Genomic DNA, 16,302 nt, shown 5'->3' on the forward strand with positions numbered 1-16,302 from the left:
CTGCAGGTCTGCTGCTCAGCATACAAATTTACATCATGGATTATGAAACTTTTCTCTCTTTTTATATCAGCATTTAGTCTGATGCAACTCTGATAGCTGCTCCAAAATTACTTGTTTACCAGCCACTGTAATACTGCATCATGAGTATGTAAAAATCCTAACATCTTATGGCACTGAATGCCTTCATATTTTTTAACCACAAAAACTGTCCCCCTCCCTGCAGTGCTCACCTAGTGATTTTTGTTTACACTCCAGCACTAACTCCTCCCCCTAAACAGGCCAAGATCCTGAGCATTATGTGACTGTGGAAATTCTATCATATTCATACCACACCTACAAAAACTAGTCTGCAACAATGTATGAGGACACAGGAATAGGCATTTGTTGAAAAGACTTTAAAGTATCCACTTTTGCACCTGAACATCACATCAAATTCTTTCATACCAAAAAGATTAGTTTCTGTAGTCCTCTTCTAAATTATGTTATCAACATTATCTGCTAGTTAAGTAGAAAAGGGCTGTGTCATTTTTCTAACAGCTGTTAGAAAGCCAAGCAATGTATTCTGTGGGTTTCAAGTTTTATGGAACTATCATGAAGTATCCACTCACTTCTTAAAGAAATCCTTAAAAATCAAACAAAAAACAAATAACAGAAGGCAGAAAAAATTTTTTGCCTTCCTTTTATTCCAGAGGTAACCTACCTGATAATAAGCTTCCATTAAATGTTAATAAAACAAAGGTTACATAATTCACTATCCAGCAAGGACTAAGCGGGATAAATCCAGATACTAATGATGGTTTGTTTGGGATTAATGGTAAGCGTTGGATTAGTTGAGGCTTCTTGGTATCTGCATTTCCCAGCTCACAACAAAAACTCCAACAGCAAAAGGCTAGTGCCACCTTTGGATGAAAACTCATATTAGATCCCTCAGTCAATCTGATTTTCTGTTCTGCTATTTGATCAGATACTTTGTCATGGTTTCAGAAAGTTAAGTAAGATTTAATCAGAAAGTTGTTGTTCCCTTCTCTCTCACCTCCTTTTTTCTCCCACTCAACTCTAATTTTTAAGCAATAGAGAAAGTTCTTCCCTCTTCTCAGTGTTCACAATAGCTCTTTGGAGTTTATTCTTGGAAATGTATCAGAAGGTCTATTAATTGTCATGATAATTGATTAAAGCTCATTTGTAAGATATTTCCACAAAACCGTTAAACATTTGAGGGAGACAGAAAAAAAAAAAAAATCAGTGAAACTTTTAACCTAAATGCAGGTAAAGGTTTACATAACTTTGATTCTTATTTTGGTACTTCACACATTTCCAGACTTGTCCTTATTTTACCTTGCTTCAGATAGCCAGAAATATCCTCATCAGTCATCAGACCTGCAGCACCTCATTCATCTCACTAAGAAATGACTTCTTCATTTTGAAAGGCTGTATCTAAACGTGGTGTACAGCCTCTGGCTGAAATGGAGTTCACTTTCTTCACAGGGGACCATGCCCTGCTGTGTTCTGAGTTTGTGACTAGAACAGCCTTACTTAACACCCCAGTGGTTTTGGCTACCGCTGAACAGTGCTTGCACATCATCAAAGCTTTCTTGTTTGTCACTCAGGGGGTGGGCAAGGATTTGGGAGGGAATAGAGGCAGTACAGTTGACACAAACTGGCTTAAGGGATATTCCATACTGTGCATCTTCATGCTCAGAGATAAAAATCTTGGGGTAGGGGATGGAACATCTTCCAGTATAGCCATTGCTCAGCCTGGCTGGACAGTCTGATCATGAAATATGACGAGAGCAGCTCTTTACCCTCCTTCCTTCACTTTTGAACTGTCTTTACCTTGACCCAGGCATTTTCTTGCTTTTATTCTCCTATTGTGTCCCCCACCCCACTGCAGGAGGCGGGAACAAGAAGCTGTGTGGGTGCTTAACTGCTGGGTCAACCCAGATCAGGATCTGTAAAATTTGTGTTTTACATATGGAAACATCCAGCATCTTATTCCTTAAGGAAAAATAGTATAGCATTACTGACAATCAAATCTACAGTCATTGTTGGTATTAATAAAAAGTGGAGATGGTAAGCAAAAATCCCAGAGAGGCAAAATAATACCATTTGCTAATTGGCTTTGGTTTTCCATCTCTGTGTGGGTTTTATAATTACATGTGAGCTTTATTTGATTTCAAGGGCTCCGCATTTATTTCTAATAGTAGTATTTTCCAGTCTTTATTGGATGATCCCCTGGAGACCTTGTACTAAGAAAAGAATGGGATCAACCCAAACCTTTACTTCCTATGTTCAGGCATACTTCTACAGCCACATGAAACAGATGCAATTTAATCTACCACACACACAGGCGAGTGACAACTTGAGAAAGACAGTCTGGAATGAGTCAAATCAAAAGAAGGGAGTTTTCTTGATGATTTCCCAATGCAACCAATTAAGTCCACTCCCTACACACCATGTGGCCTTGTTTTTCAATTTTTCGTGATTTCTTTTTCCTTAACAATTCCCCTTATCTCCTTAGGGGTGAAAGGACAAGTGTTTGCTTTCAACTGAGGAAACACTCTGCCATCAATGCCCCTCTATCGCCACCCTATTTCTAAAGCTTCTGATTGCAAAGCTGAGCAAAGTTTGGCCAGCTGACTTTTGCTCCCTGCAAGTGCCTCCAACACTTGAGGAGAAAATTCAGGATCATCTGAAAAAAAGGTTCGCATACCACACATCAACACATAACTGAAGTGATATCACTACCATGTGAATCCTAACACAACCATTTATTGGAGAAAAGGCTCATGTGTCTAGTTTTTTCATATGCCCTTACCACTAATGCCTGAGTGCCTCTATCTCACTTACCCCCTGAGCCAATGTCAGGTGAATATAAGAATGGTGTAGGCCAGAAGATTCCTGAATTCCTGACATGCTGGGAAGATCCAAAGAAGATCTAAGAATCATATCTTGTATAAGAGCATTTCTTATTCATATTTTATTTAAGTGAAAGTCAGTCAACGAAGTTAAGTGCACATGCAAATCTACTACTAACTCTTACTTCCTCCCATTTTTATCCAAATGAATTTAGTATATATCCTGAAGGGAACTCTGGAGCTGCCAGCATGTCTGTGTACATTTAATAAAATGAAAATAAACCAAAGTAGATAAAACCTACCAAAGAGTAAATGCTGCTCTCTTCTCAGTTCAAGTTATGTTTCTTGGCCCATCAGGCACTCAAAGCCACCTTTATGCTTCCATGAACCCATGGTCATATGAAGAAGATTATATCCCAAGATAAAAACACACATCTCCAGACTGTTGGTATTTCATCTCTGTCCTGTTGACATGAAATGCAGCAGCAAGCAGGCCCTTTCTACCAATACCATCTATTTTTTCTATCACTAACCCACCACATGCCTGAAGTCCCTGTCCAGCTTGCTTACATTGCGGGCTGACATTCACTCAGACCTTGACCATACTCAGCTTTAACATGATGGTGGGATGCACTCAAGTGTCTGAGAGCTGACCACTTTAGTGTTCACAGACTGTGGACCATCACTGGGTTTTGCCTTTATGACTGCAGCCAACTAGTTTTAAAAGTAGTTACCTGACACCCACATCAGGATTTTAACACAGAACATAAATCCCAGCAGATGCTGGAAAAATGCACCCAAAAAGCTGGGTAAATATTTATCCAGAGGATCCAGCCTCCCAGGCTGGCTAGTTTAGAACAACAGCTGCAGGAAGAGAAAAAAAATTTCCAGATTCTCATGAAGCAATTCATCAGAGCATGTAGCTCACAACTAATAAACAACACCCTGCTGGACTTACAGTACCTCAAGCCAAAGCACACGATTCCAAAACAATGTGCTTGTGCCCATATCACACGATCTAAATTTCCATACTACCTTGCCCACAAAGGCTGGCTCCATTCCCCCTAACCAACACAGGCAGAAGTCAATAGGCTGACAGTGAGTTTTGCCCCTCTTTACTTTCCCTTACCAGATGGGAGTGTTCCCTTTCTTCAGCAAGGAGCTAGAATTGATGTGACTGCTCTGATCTGAGAAAAGGTAAAGAAGAAAATGCTGTTCACACCAGGGGTGTGGGGGGAACACTGTCAGAGCCAGCATCATCTCACCTTGCAGTCTCCCTGGAGCAGGCTCTGATTTTCCAGCAGCCAGATTAATACTTCCTAACTCACATTACCCTACACATTCCCTTATCCACCACCCCAGGAAACTCTTACTCCCTTGTCCAGCACATTTAAAAGTGGCACAGCTGCTAAGGGTACAATAGCAAAGAGAAATGTCAGAACTGTGAAAGATACAAGTGATTGTAGATAAACGTGCTCTAAAATTTAACAACATGGTAGGCAGTACAACTTCAAAATAGTCAGTTAAGGTTCATTGTAATAAAAAATTTAGGGACACAGAAGTGCACTCCTTATGTGTGAGGCTGTAAGTACCACTTGAAACAAAAAAGACCTTCCTCTTGGAACTCCAGCAGAAATCACACGTTGCCCAAAACTTCAGCACTAACCTCCAACTTCCAGTGCTTTGTTGTAACAGCTTAGGCAGCCAGGCCCTCCCCATGTGCCTCCTCCAGAGCAGACAGTGCCTCACAGTGCCCAGCTCAGCAAGAGCAACAGAAAAGTCGCAACTGATGTTTGTTCCACATATGGTTGCAGCTCACACTTCATTAGTGCCTGTTCCTGAACAAGTTTATATGCTGCTTTGACTTCAGCTGGCTCACTCACACCTGCCCAGCCATATTGCAGGCAACACGACTAACCCAACAGCACTTTGTTTCCAAGGAATTCCACATTCAATGTAATTTACTTCTCTGGTGAAAAATCATACACTGGCAACCCTTTCAAAGGCAGCCATAGCAAATGGGGTCTCATGAAGTCTGTAACATTGCAAATCAAGCGCTAGTGGCTGACACCATGGGATGTTTACACAGCCTGGATCCACTCACTGGAGCAGTGGGCCCAAAGGGACACTCTCAGGGTAGGCAGTCATAGCCCTTTCACACGCAGAACTTGGGTATTTTTTTCCGTACTGTAATTTATTGCCAGTTAATACCAACTTCTGATTGCTCATCTGAGCATTGCTGGGGGCTGGGTGGGAAAACATAAGCACCTCCATGAACAGCTCTTCTCCCCCTTTGTAATCTCAGCATCTCATGGGTCAGACCAGTTAGTCAGCCCATCCCAGTGCCCTGCTGAGGCAGGCAGTGGCTGAGGCAGGTGGATAGGGCTGCATGGTAAGTACCATGGTAAGTACTGCTCTTTCCTTCTTACTGCTTTTCCATTGGCACTCCATGTCTTTGTTTCCAGCTCAGTGCGCCCAATTAGATGGGTACTCACCCTGGTGTAAGGCACCCACAGCCCCCATCCCTCAAAGGATCCCTCCTGTGGTGTGGGTCACCTTCCAAGAGCAGCTGCTCGCAGTGTGGTGCCTCTGGCCCCTGGCAGCTGCCATTCCTGCTCAAAGGCATCAGTGCTGGTGGCCACAGGCTGCCCACGCCATGGGCTGCCCGCTCTGGGCTGCAGCAGCGCGAGGCAGGCAGGGCACACAGCCCACCGCCCACAATCGCACATGGCTGTGCAGCGCCCAGCTGCGCCGCATCACACAGATAAAAAGTGTTAGACAAACTATTAGGGGGGAAAAAAACCCAAAAATACAAAAGAAAAAAAAAGCAATCTCAGTCTACCCTTGTTCTTACAGCACTAGATAAGTCAAAACATTGAAACAATATTAAAGTAGAACAACACTAACACTTCAGTAGTCTTTGACATGAAATTGTGGAAAATCCTCTCATGATTTACTTTGGATTTATTTATCCATTCTAGATTTGGGGTATTTTTCCCCCTGCAGATTTCCATTTGTTTTAGCATATATGCCAACACTGAGCTGCTATTGCTATGCAAATGGTTTCATTCAGACTTCTTTTTATAGTAGCTTTTGTTTCAAAGGCTCGCAGGCTTGCTAAGGATTCACGTTTTAAAAATACTGAAAACAAGTTAACATTTTCTGCAGGAGGTTTCAAATAATTGTACAAAGGGGAGCTAAAAAGGAAAAAATCAATTATCCCTTTAACTGAGGTATCAGAAGTGGGACTTTTTAAACAGCTTGAAGGTTGTAATGAATGAGTTTGTTCATACACAGAATGCAATTCCAAACACAATGCCATTTCAGAAGGAAAATTTTTCTTGGTTCCAATAATGTACTTTCCTGAAAAGAGACTTTATTTGGACCAGAGACACACAAACATTCTGCTTTTCCAAGAAGCTTCCTTGATGTGCACAGTGAACTGCATCATCAATGTCCTTTGGCCTTCGAAGCTCCAGCCTCAGACCACCCTGAGACACAACATGTGCCCTGCAGCCACAAATGCAGACTTTGGGTCTTGATGGTGCTGCATGTAATAGAGCACAGAACCTGGAACCAGGCAGGTGAACGTGGCAGGCAAAACATCACACAAACACACAGCCTAGACATATGAACTGGGTTTCTAGGACAAAGGATTGGTCTTCACTAATATCAGCCATACCAGCTTTGATTTCCAGCCAGCTTGTATCACAAATTCAGCCTTTTCTTCTTTTTTGTTTCAATTTTTCAACCATCAAAAAGGCTTGCAGTTGCATCTGTATTGGGAATTCTTTCCAAACACATGACAGGCACAGAGTGTTTCCACTGAAATTCTTTGCTTACTTTCATCTGACAATTGCAGGAGAATGTACTTTTCACCTCTGAATTGCAATGTGTTCTACCACATTCTTTTAATGTGGTAGCTAGTAGTAACTAGCCAAGAGGACTCCAAAATTAGTTATTTCTCCAGCTTCTGGATATGATGAAAAGCACTCAAAAATATCTAGAACCTCCTTCATATTTCACCATTCAAGAAAGCATTATTATTTTCAGGAATGCAATATTCTGAAAAGTTCTGCCCATCAAATTTTACTAAAAGTCATAGAAAATCAGACATGTTTTTCATTCCCAGAAGAACAGAACCAAGGAAAAAAACTTCATGCTTCAAATAGTGACTGACAGTCTTTGTAACTTCCACACATTTTCTGATTGTATTATTGAGATGTTTATTCAGTGAATTGCATGTTTAATCAGACAGTAAAGAACAAGTAGTAATGCAGGGGCAGACAATTTCTATTCTATTTTGTTCTTTCTAATATCCCATTTATTGACTGAAGCATTCAAACCAAGGACAGCTTTGTCTCATACAGACATCCACGAACCCACAAAGAACAGCAACTGCTCTCTCAATGAACAGTCAATACCCCACAAGTGTTACAAGACAACCCCCAAGCTTTCTGATCTACTGAGACTCTACATCCTAATTTTGGCTTGATTTCAGAACTGCCACTGGCACAAGTGGAAAAGACTAGAAAAGCAGAAACAACAAAGCATTGAGTTGACTAAAACAGTTCACAGAAAAAAAACAAAAAGCAGAACTGCTGAGTGTTCCAAGTGAACCAAGAAGGTGTCTGAAAGAGCGAGAATGTATGAAATTGTAAACTGGAGTAAGAAATTCAAGGATGGTGCTTTAATGTACTCCTCTCTCAAGCTTAGTCCCCCTAATATATTTAAAAAAAAAAAAAAAAGGCATTTGAGACAATCATCCATGGATAAACAGAGACTCCTAAGGGGAAGAGATGTACAGAGACCCCTGGAGACGTGGTGCAGAAACCCAGATGATACCAAGGGAAGATCTCAGCTTCTCATGTTCTGGATCACATCCTCCACTTTCCATATGCAGCAAGGGAGCACTAGACTTCTATTCACCTACATGATATATCTGGTGTTAGTAAAAGAGCAAGTGTTCTTCTACCCACACACCATAGCAGATCATAGAGTAGAACACTTCTACCTTCCAACTAAGAGAAAAAAGCCCAGAGGAGGTAGTTATGCTAAAGCAGAGTATTAAAAACATACATCACAAATAGGCTGAAGCTGACAATCCAGGAAGTAATTAAGTATTTGCCACAGGAATATAATTAGTCAGCCAAGTAGGGACCACTTCCATCTTTCCCCAATCTCTTTCCTAAAACATACCATTTTATCAGCATAGATAGATGCCCAATCACACTAGGTATTAGAGGTGCCCTGCTACTAAATTTCAGCTGCTTGCTTAGTGACACAAGCTACTTACCACCTCTAGGGCTACAAATTTGATGGACAAAAAAAAGAAACCTTGGAGGCAAAGCAAAGCAGTTGTAAGACAATTTTCAATTTAATGTAAATAATGCTATATTTCAGCAGTTCTCATCAGTCATAAGAAAGAAGCCAAAGCTCTGTGCAATAAGCAGTGTGTGGCACTGTTAGGAGAGAGATTTTACACTTGTATATACGGCAGGCAGGCAGCAGATTTTCAGTCTAATACCCTATTCAGAGATTTCCCTGCATCTAGAGCGACAATACACAGAAGATGCAGTAAAGCACTTGCAATCAGAAGTCAAGGCTTTGAAAATTAGCACTGTTTTAAACACTATTTCAGAAAGCCCATGGAATTTTTTAGAAAGGCAACATTATAATGAAAAGTAATTTAACACAAGAAAGATTTTCCAGTATTGAGCAGCCCAGCTATAAAATTCCCTCTAGCTCTGGATTTCGTACAATTACATTGCACATGATTGAGCTATCTAATGAATAATTAAGTGGAAGAATGGTATAATCAATATAATGAAATAAAAAGCAGGAGTAAATATCGGTTAGTCCAACGAGTTACACAAAGCTGTGTATTCAAAACCAATACTGTATATTCAAAACAAATATACAGACTGACAGTGATAGTGGAGCACTGCATTTATTAAAACTTTATAAATAGACAAGAAATAGTTTTGTAACTTTTTGTTATTGGTGTCAATCCAGTTTCAGATAAGATGGAAGTTTCCAAGAATATCCATGATTCGCCTTCAGTGCTCTTCTACATATGTGTCATCAATACTAAACCTCATTTTTGCTTCTCTCCCCATGAGACTGCACAAAAATTCCATTTGTAAGCTGGTGCCCCTAACCCTGCCCTTAGCCATAACCTGAAGTATAAATCAAATAAATTACCCTGCACAGAACACTTCACAAGTAACCTGCAGCCATCAAACCTAGACCTGCAGACTCTGCTGTGTGATCAATGAATTTAATTCTTTATGATGTTGTTCATAATCCTAAGCTAGTCTCATGCTGGAAAAAAACATACACCATTATATTCTTCTGACATGACAGGCTTGCAGAAGCTGAAAAATTAGCCACTAAAACTTTCCACAGCTTAAACTCATGCTTAATTCTATGGAGAATAATTGACAAAACATCCATAACTCTCCCAAGCAAAGCAGAACACCATCTCTCTAGAAAAGTCATCACAGTTTTGGTATTTCTCCTTCATTGCAAGTTGCCTAAAGCTCTTTCTTCATTCCATCAATACTGTATTTCCAAACCAAGAATACCAAGGCAGATATCCTTTCCTAGTCTCAATGAAATGCTCAACTTTAAAGAAAACATATTGTCCTCTGACTAGATGAGTTATTTTAGAACCATTTCAGCATTGTTAGAGCCTATGTTCTGACAAGCAAAGGAAAATTCCATTCATGCATCAGAAAATAACTGTATAATTTGGAAACTTTCTTAGAAAACGATCAGCAGAACAGTCCTGCCAATGTAGGAGTAAAATTACCAGAAGCACTCAAGTGCTGTACTCTTAGGTATTTAACTGACTTGTACGTGCAGCTCATACAATGCAGTCTCTAGCTGCTTTTAAGATCATGCACACATATATTAGAAATACAATCTTCAATTTTGTGTTTAAAAAAAATACTGTAAATTACCCATTTCTATACATAAGCTCAAAGGCACTCATTTTTATATGTAAATAGTAGCAAGGTTACTACTCAAATGTTCAAGGTGTTCAGTCTTTCCAATGGGCTCCTTGAACACAGAGCTATGATTTCCTTCACTGGATATTCTAATACCTCCACACCAGTAGTCTTCTTTATTTTTTAAGCTGGCTTTTTGCATCAAGTTGTCACCTATGAAATAAAACTCGTGTACATGTGAAATTAACACTGTCACTGGCCAAAGGCAGTGCACAGTATTGCAGGAAATAAAATCAGTAATATGTGGTGGCATGACTGAGTTACTTTTTCATAATAATTAGGTTATTCAAACAGTTAGACCAGACTACACAGAATGGTCATCAGGTGCAGTTATACAGGATGAGACTGTCATGCAGATATTTTACAGCTAATCAGCTTGGAAGGTATGGACTACATACATGTTATCCAACTTCTTCCAGTTCAACATTTATTTTTCTTTTTGCCTCTCCATACCAGAAGCAGAAGAATTTTACATAAGGAAAAATAATAACTTAATTAAGTCCTGTCATTTCAACCAATGGAGCAGTAACTTATGGGTTACTCAAATCACTTTTTAAAAATTCAAAAATTAAAAAATGCCCAGAAGTAAATAAAATCATATCCCACACAACAAAATTAGTATTTTGACACTCCTGAAAAAGAAATCAGAAAATGGAAAGTCACACTGAATTTCTACAATAAACACTGTTAACTATTAAAGCAAAAGCTGTGCTGAAAAACTGTTACCACTGACTCCAAAAGGAAGCAGATTAGGATCATGGTTTGCAATATCAGTGTGTTTTTCGACTGCAACAGAAACTAAATTTAGACCCAGTTACATAAAAAAATACTAATAGCCTTAACACTTTTAATCAGCATAAGAGGTTTAGAGATACACAAATGATTTAAAGTCTGTTGACTAGTTTTATACTGCTTTTGCAATATTGTGCATTAGTAAAATCAGGGAGATTATGAAAGAAATACTAAAGCATAATAAAATTACATAAAACATGAAAAGCAGGATATGCAGTGTGACTCCGAACATTGATATTTAGAGAAATTTTACCAGAGTATGTCCAAAACATAACTTCTCTATAGACTCTTGCAGCATGGAGGTTACTCTAACCAGGTAATGCAACCTAAGTACCTGGTAGGTTCAGAAAATAGGTTGGACTCTTTATAAATGCAGTTTTAACTTGCGTGATGCTACAGAGGGCAAAGAATAAAACGCTTACTTATCTTCATACTGTTGCAAACTGCTGATCCATGACTAGCAAAACAGCACAAAGCAATCTGGCAGCCTTTCAAATGCCAAGTCTGGCACGGTGACGGGCAATATGCTCCGCCAGCTGTGCAACTCCTTCAGGAGCTGCAAAACGGCAGAAAAAGTAATTCCCTGATGATTTTTCAGAGAAGTTCATTACTGTGTCTTGCAGAGCACCTGCCAATGATTTAGGAAGCATTGATTACATAATGCTCAGGGCTTTTTTTTTTTTTCTCCATTAAAGTTAAACAAGTTCTCTGAAAACAACTGAAGATACAATATTGCCCTAATAGAAATAATTACTTGGATATGCTATACCTGTTGCCCTAGACATGCAGTAAAATTACAAAATGAGTGGCAATGTTATCACATCCAATATCACACTTTTTGATATGTAATCCACACCATGAAAACATTTTCAGGTTCACACATTGAAGCATATGCAACAGGCTAGTTAGGTAAATGCGGGTAACCCTTTTTTTACTGACCTTTTTTTTTTTTTTTTTGACAGTTCACTGCAGTGACATCAGCAAGCATTCCTGAGATGCCTGGTCCTATCATTGCATCCTAGATAATAGAAATTAAATGGCTGACAGTCCTACTAAGTTTTAGTGATGATTCTATGTTCCATTTTTTCCTTTCAAGGATTTTTCAAAATCCCCTTATACAATTTTACTACACAATTTGAGTGCTACTACTGATAAAGACATATTACCTACCTGCCTCAGGATTATTTTTGAGAAACTTTGGTAATAGCAGTTGAAATGAGCACACCATAAAACTTACACAGATGGACTTAAACGACTAAAAACCCCACACTTTGAAGCAACTACTGTAACATAAAATATACTGAAAAATAAGGTATGATACCTGGTCAGACATAATTTTGTTCTTCAAACAAAAATACAAACAGCTGGAGAGGAAGCAGTTCTCTGGATTAGATTAATTGTTGGTTTTACATAAAACTATAACCTTAAACACAATAAAATATTATCTTTCAACCTCTGGGCTATTAATATCTCTTTTCTTTGCCAGAACATAGCAATCTAAACTGCCTCACTCCAAATTAGAGTTTTTGATCTTATTTATATTCTAACATATGATATATATTAGAGCTGTAAAGCACTTGAGTAAATGACTGTGCTGTGTATCACAACATGGTTCAGAACAGGTGAGACAACTAAACAAGACTTTTTGCAGACAAGGCAACTGAGTTAAGTAACAACTTCAAGAAGGTATCAATGAAACCACCTGAACATCGACCACTCCAAGAGCTGTTGTTTAACAACTGTGTTGCTAGAGTTCATTCTTCACACCTACATATTCCTATAAACTAATTAGCCACAAACAAAGAGAAAATATTTTTGGTTGCATCTAAAAATAAAAACCTTCACCATTTTGAGGATGGAAATTTTTATTTACTTGAAAAAGTTCTGACATCATTATTGACATTAAATGTTATGTTTTATTTTCTACATCTTAAATACCGCAAGCGCTTGGTGATGAATGTCTCCGTCATTCTCCCATGTAATTTTCCAGAGTCAGTTTTATAAAAACTGGTATCATCCTTGGGCCAAGTTCAACAGAAAGCTTGCAGTTTGGGTTGTATTATTTTTTAATGGAAATATCCACCATTGCAAATTTCTTTACAATCATTTGTCAAAAGTAGCTTTTAGAGAAGTTTTTATCACTTCTAAAAAGCTACACTGAAAATGAAAAATATTTAAGAAAAGCCTGCACAACTGAAGAATTGAATTTGTTCATTACCAGAATTGGTGACTGACAGATTGCAGTTACAAACTATACTTTTTGGCAGATGCTTAGCTCATTATCATTCAGATGTTGAATCACAGATCCAGCTTGCATCACCTGAGAGGATTATACAACAACAGGCAGGTTTTTACTGCTTAAAGCTCATAGAGCAAACTTGTTTCTTCTGACCGTAAGAGTTTGCACATATCCTTATCTTCCAGGTAAACGGCTACAGGCCTTATTGGAACTTCTACTAAAATAGGAGGGGGCTTGTTTTTTGGATTTTTTACTTCTTATCCCAGTGGTAATACATAACCTATCAAAGACAGTAAAACTTGAAGTTCACTGTATGAAACAATCTCCCAAATACTTCTAACTATATTCCTCCTCCTCACCACTGTGAGGAAGTGTTAGAGCTGCAAGGAAGGATCAGTTCACTTACCACTGAACTGCAACCAGTCCTCAAGAGCTCCTCTGCCAGAAAACACTAAGACACCCTTTACAATACAGAATTAATAATTTTATGAATATAATTAATGTTGATCTGAAACAACAAGCTCATCCATCCCTTGGTTAATACTGGTCAAGCAGTGTGATGTACATTCAGTTCACAATATATACTGCTTATCATGCACTTTTAGATGATCCAAATAATTCAATTAAATATTTGCCCTTCCAGCACTCTCCATGGAAACAAGTTTCTACAAAAGCTTGTGCTGTTATAATAGAAGATTTCAACTTCATTAGAAATAAAAAAATTCTTGGAAAGATGATTACTGCTCACTTCAACTCTGGCTAAATAGCCTGTTCTGTACTTGCTCTAAACAAGCCATGCAACAAGACTCCCAAAATAAATGCTGGTGGTGCAGGATGGGCATGATCTAGCAATGTTCCCTTACAACCCAGAGAGCCAATTGTATCCTGGACTGCATACTAAGCAGCTTGGGCAGCAGAGCATGGGAGGGGATCTGCCCTCTACTCCACTCTGGTGAGACCCCACCTGAAACACTGCATCCAGCTCTGAGAGGTTCTTCAGCACAGGAAGGACATGGACCTGTTGCAGCAACTGCAGAAGATGGCCATGAAGATGGTCAGGAGCACCTCTCCCATAAAGGCAGGCTGAGAAAGTTGGGGCAGTCTAGCCTGGAAAAGAGAAAGCTCTAGGGAAACCTTAGAGCACTTTCCAGTACTTAAAAGGCTCCTACAGGAGAGCTGCGTAGATGTAGGTGGCCTTGTATATGTGCAGACAACCTTATCCCCATAAGTCACAGCTGTACTAAGTACCAAAGAAGAGGAACAGCCATGCCCTTAATGGGTCACAGCTGTGACTTATGAAGGTAACTGTAATAAAAGGGGTGGGTTGGCTGGTCATAAGGATCTTGGAGGCAGAGGGTCTGGAGAAAGAGGACCTTGGGGAGGAAGAAGAGCCCTGAGAAAGAGACACAAAGAAAAATGAAATAAGCAAGAGAGTTACTGCAGTAAAAGATCTGCTATAGGGCTAGTCTGGGTGGAGTCAGAGCCTGCTGTTGGAGCCTGCAGCCATAGCTGAGCTGGGTAAAGGCCTGTGTTCAGAGTCTGCAAACCAATACTTGCAGTCTAGCAGGAGTCTGCAGCTGGACCCTACAGCAGGAGCTTGCTGTAGTCACAGGATGGCTAATCAGTAAAGAAGAATAAAGTGGGACCCTTTCCACATTGTTGAGTGAGAGTCTGTGTCTTGGCTCATTTCCACCCCTAACAGGATGTCTGCTGCAACAAGCTGTAGAGAGATTTTTTTACAAGGGCAAGTAGTGATAGGACAAGGGGAAATGGCTTTAAACTGAAAGAGAGAAGGCTTATATTAAGTACAAGGAAGAAGTTCTTCATTATGGCTGGGGGTGACATACTAGCAGAGGTTGCCCAGAGAAGTTGTGGATGGTCCATCTCTGGAAGTGTCGAGACCAGGCTGGATAGGACTTGAAGTACCCATGGCAGAGCACTGAAAGCAGATGATCTTTAAGGCCCCTTCTAAACCAAACCATTCTATGATTCTATAAAATTTTGATTTTTTAAATTGTATCTCTTACCCAATCAGAGTCTCAAGAGAAGGTAAGACTTAATACTATTTAAAGTGCTTTTAAAAATAAATGTCTGTGGACAATTTAATAGATTATTTACATCTAGTTTCATTATCCCATTTTAAAGTAACATTGGTTGCTTACACAGTTTTCAGATCGAGATCTACAATTCTGTTTACTAGATACATGTCTTAGTCAAATCTGATAAAGATATCATCTTCCCCAGCACTTCCTTTTCAAAATTATGAAAACTTTGCTAAAAGTAATGAAACAGAATATCCTGCAACATTCAGATCCTCACAGCAAGACTACTTTTGACAAAGACTCAGACTTTTAGTAGTTTTTGCAGTTTAGGAACGGTATTTACCCATTTAGTGTTCCCACCAAAACACCCCAAACCATGTGCCCACTTGTCCCCATGTGTCCTCCTTTCTCCCTTATTGGCTGAAGACAAGAATTGGAGTCACAAAAAGTAAAGATCATGAGTTAAGAATAATTTACCAGAAACAGCAATGAAATAAGAAAATGAGCAGTAACAGCAACAACATTAATAACAAAAGTGTACAAGGGAAGTGAGCAATTCCCATGTGACTGCTCACCCCTGCACCAAAGGCAGAGCAACAATAGCTGACTACTACCAAGAAGGGATCCCTTCCCCATTCTTGTAAAATGACCTGAGGTGGCATGGAATAACCTCTGAGTCCTGGCCATGACCCTCCTGCTGCAAAAATCAACCCTGTACAGAACCAGGTTCAAGTGTTTTCCCCAGGAAATACACTCCCCTTTCCTACCTGAAGTACTAGTACTAATTAATATTCATGCCATTCCTTACCAAATAAATCTTGATCCTATATAAAACAAGTATTTTAGGGTACAACCATCTAGAACAATTATTTTAATTGGAGGGTGCATGTCTCTGCTCATTAATTCCTAATGAATAGCATTTGAATTACAATTAAAAGCTAGTAGAGAGATATGGGAAAATTCCTACATTTCCAAGTGAGTTGTAGCAGCAAGTAGATCTCAAATGCTCTCACAAGACCATTACTCTGACAGAAGGCTGAGTATCCTACCTTTCCATTAATAGTGTATTTTGAGAAGTGGATCTGGTTAAATTTAAATATTGTTCAAGGACAGAGAAGACTTCAGCTTCACTTTGCCTCCAGCCCATATTGTCAAAGTAAAACAATTAAAAATTAAATTGTTACAAACAATGTTACTTAACTCAGGGTAAAGCTATGTTTTCTAAATAGGAACAGCATAATAATTAATGCTAGAATTAATTTTTTATTACTAGAGTTCTGCTTCTTCATTCCCTGAATGTTTTAGAACATGTCTTTGCATTCTACTACATAAGTACAGGAAAAAGAAACTACAAAAGCTAG

This window comes from Catharus ustulatus, chromosome 6, assembly GCF_009819885.2.
Source record: "Catharus ustulatus isolate bCatUst1 chromosome 6, bCatUst1.pri.v2, whole genome shotgun sequence".
In the NCBI taxonomy this organism is placed as follows: Eukaryota; Metazoa; Chordata; class Aves; order Passeriformes; family Turdidae; genus Catharus; species Catharus ustulatus.